Genomic DNA, 3,837 nt, shown 5'->3' on the forward strand with positions numbered 1-3,837 from the left:
TCAAACCCACCAGCCACTCCTCGGAAGGAAGGTTGGGCAATCCTACTTCCGTAGTGATAACTGCCTCGGAAACCCAAGGAGGGGTCGCTAGGAGTCGGGGCTGACTCGATGGCAAATAACAACAACAACAATCAGGTGGTGACTCCAATTGCAGCTGCTGTTCCTGATGTGGTTTCATTGCTTGAGCAAATTAGTATATTTCCTGGTAATTGGTATGCAGCTATTGATCTGGCCAATGCCTTTTTTTCAACACCAATTTCAAAGGACCATCAGAAGCAGTTTGTCTTCAGCTGGCAAGGCCAACAATATACTTACACAGTGCATCCTCAGAGTTATATCAACTACCTAGCACTATGTCATAATTTAGTCTGTAGGGATCTTGATCACCTTCCCTTCCCACAAGACATCACACTGGCCCATTACATTGATGATGTTATGCTGACTGGACCTAGTAAGGAATAAGTATTAATGACTCTAGACTTATTGGTGAGATATCTGCATGCTAGAGGGTGGGAAATTAACCTGACGAAAATTCAGGCACCTTCCACCTCAGTGAAATTTCTACAGGTCCAATGGTGTGGGGCATGTCAAGATATTCCTACTAAAGTGAAGGATAAGTTATTGTATCTGATTTCCCCCACAACTAAAATGGAGGCACAACGTCTGGTGGGTCTCTTTGGATTTTGGAAGCAACATATCCCTCATTTGGGTGTGTTGTTGCAGCCTATTTATCAAGTGACTCAGAAAGCTACTAGTTTTGGGTGGGGTCCAGAACAACAGAAGGCTCTGCAACAGATTCAGGCTGCTGTGCAAGCTGCTCTGCCCCTTGGGCCATATGATCTGGCTGATCCAATGGTGCTTGAAGTGTGTGTAGCAGACAGAGATGCTGTATGGAGTCTTTGGCAAGTCTCTATTGGTGAATTGCAATGCACATCCTTGGGATTTTGGAGCAAAGCCCTGCCATCCTCTGCAGATAACTATTCTCCTTTTGAGAAACAGCTTTTGGTTTGTTAGTGGGATTTAGTAGAGACTAAATGCCTAACCATGTGCCATCAAGTCACCATGAAGCCTAAGCTGCCTATCATGAACTGGGGTGTTGTCTGACCCAGGGAGTTATAAATTGGACATGCACAGCAGCACTCCATCATTAAATGGAAGTGGTATATAACAGATCAGGCTCGAGGAGGACCTGACGGCACAAGTAAGTTGCATGAGGAAGTGGATCAAATGCCTTATGGTCTCCATTCCTGTCACATTACCTTCTCTCTCCCAGTCTATACCTATGGCCTCATTGGGAGTTCCTTATGATCACTTGACTGAGGAAGAGAAAACTCGTGCCTGGTTTACAGATGGTTCTGCACGATATGCAGGTACCTCTCAAAAGTGGACAGCAGTGCCACTGCAGCTACTTTCTGGGATTTCTCTGAAGGATGGTGGTGAAGGGAAATCCTACTAACAGGCAGAACTTTGAGCCGTGCATATGGCTATTCACTTTGCATGAATAAGAAATGGCCAAATGTGTGATTGCACGTGGATTCATGGGCTGTGGCCAATAGCTTAGCCAGATAGTCTGGGACTTGGAAGAAGCATGATTGGAAAATTGGTTACAAGGCTGTATGCGGAAGAAGTATGTGGATCTATCTCTCTGAATGGGCCAAAGAAGTAAAGATATTTGTGTCTCATGTGAATGCTCACCAAAAGGTGACTTTGGCAGAGGAGGATTTTAACAATCAGGTGGATAGGATGACATGTTCAGTGAAAACCAGCCATCCTTTTTCCCCAGCAACTCCTGTCATTGCCCAATGGGCTCACGAACAAAGGGGCCATGGTGGCAGGGATGGAGGTTATGCATGGGCTCAGCAATACGGACTTCCACTTACCAAGGGTAATTTGGCTACTGCCACTGCTGAATGCCCAATCTGCCAGCAGCAGACACCAACACTGAGTCTGTGATATGGAACCATTCCTTGGGGGGATCAGCCAGCAACCTGGTGGCAGGATGATTACATCGGACCACTTCCATCATAGAAAGACAGTGTTTTGTTCTTACTGGAACAGATACTTATTCTGGATATGGATTTGCCTTCCCTGTATGCAATACTTCTGCCAAAACTACTATGCATGGACTTACAGAATGCTTTAGCCACTGTGAAGGCAAACCACACAACACTGCTTCAGATGAAGGGACTCAATTCACAGCAAATGAAATGCAGCAATGGGCCTATGCTCATGGAATTCCCTAGTCTTACCATGTTCCCCATCATCCTGAAGCAGCTGGCTTGATAGAACAATGGAATGGCCTACTGAAAACACAATTATGGTGCCAGCTAGGTGGCAATACCTTGAAGGATTGGGGCAATGTTCTCCAGGAGGCTGTATATGCTCTAAAGCATTATCCAATATACAGTGCTTTTTCTCCAATAGTCAGGATTCATGGGTCCAGGAACAAAGGGGTGGAAACAGGAATGGTACCACTTGCTATTACCCCTAGTGACCCACTCAAAAATTTTTTACTTCCTGTTCCTGCTACCCTATGCTCTGTGGGTCTGGAGATCTTAGTCCCAAAGGGAGGAATACTCCCACCAGGAGACACAATGCTGATTGCATTGAACTGGAATTTAAGAATGCCACCCAGCCATGTTGGATTCCTCATGCCTCTTGATCAACAGACAAAGAAGAGCATTACTGTACTATCTGGTGTGACAGATCCTAACTACCAAGGGGAAATTGGATTGACATACATAATGGAAGTAAAGAAGAATATGTCTGGAACACAGGAGATTCTTTAGGACATCTCTTAGTATTACCATTCTATGCCCTGTGTTTAAAGTCAATGGAAACTACAGCAACCCAATTCTGATATGACAACAAATGGCCCAAACCCTTCAGGAATGAAGGTTTGGGTCACCTGATCAGGCAAAGAACCATGACCAGCTGAGGTGCCTGCTGAAGGAAAGGGAAGTATGGAATGGATGGTTGTGGTGCTTAAGTTTGTGTGTCAACTTGGCTAGGCCTGGTTGAGTGGCTGGGCAGCTGAATGTAGTATTCCCCATGATGAGACTGGTAATCAACTCCATGGTGGAATCTACTGTGAGCAGCTGAGTAGCTGCCTTTGGGTATGTGGTCTTGTTCCTGGATATAAGAAACAGCTTTAGGAACAGTAGGTAGCTTATGGCACACCTGAACCCTGCATGTAGCCATGTCTTTGTTCAGCAGTCTGCCATGCTCTGTCGACCTTGAGACTTTCAATGGAGTTGAATGAATGGCTATATGATTTGGTAACATCAGGACTGTGACTTTTTACTTGTCGACCTTGGGTTTGTCAGCCTCAGCAGCCAGCAGCTGTCTGAGTGAAGAAAAGACTCGAGCTCCAGTGGGCTGGGAGTAGGAGGCAGGCAGAGCTGAAGCCCAAGACTGAGGGCCTTTTAGCCAGCCCCTAGAGCCTGGCACTTTGAACTCACAAATCTAGCCTTCCAAACTGTGAGAAAAAAATGCCTGTTTGTTCAAGCTATCTCATTTGTGGTATATTCCTGTCAAAGCAGCACTAGGTAACCAGAGCAGTGATGGAAGAAGGTAGTTCAAAATATCAGCTACAACCACATGAGCAGTTGCAGAAATGAGGACTATGATTGTTATATTTCTTCACTGGATATGTGCCGGAAATATTTTTGTTTCCTTCTGTTGTTGTTAGGTGCCGTCGAGTCGCTTCTGACTCATAGCAACCCCATGCACAGCAGAACGAAACACTGCCCGATCCCGCACAAACTCCATGATCCTTGCTATACTTGAGCCCATTGTCACAACCACCCTGTCAATCCATCTTGTCAAAGGCCTTCC

The 3,837-nt window shown here is 45.6% G+C and overlaps 1 pseudogene; it reads left to right on the forward strand.

The window, feature by feature from the left end:
* The window catches only part of LOC122150513, a 5,351-nt pseudogene extending 1,722 nt beyond the window's left edge, over nucleotides 1–3,629 (forward strand).
* Nucleotides 3,630–3,837: the final 208 nt, after the last annotated feature.

This window comes from Orycteropus afer, unplaced genomic scaffold (genome assembly GCF_000298275.1).
Source record: "Orycteropus afer afer isolate SDZICR_OR568_19922 unplaced genomic scaffold, OryAfe1.0 scaffold00156, whole genome shotgun sequence".
NCBI lineage: Eukaryota > Metazoa > Chordata > Mammalia > Tubulidentata > Orycteropodidae > Orycteropus > Orycteropus afer.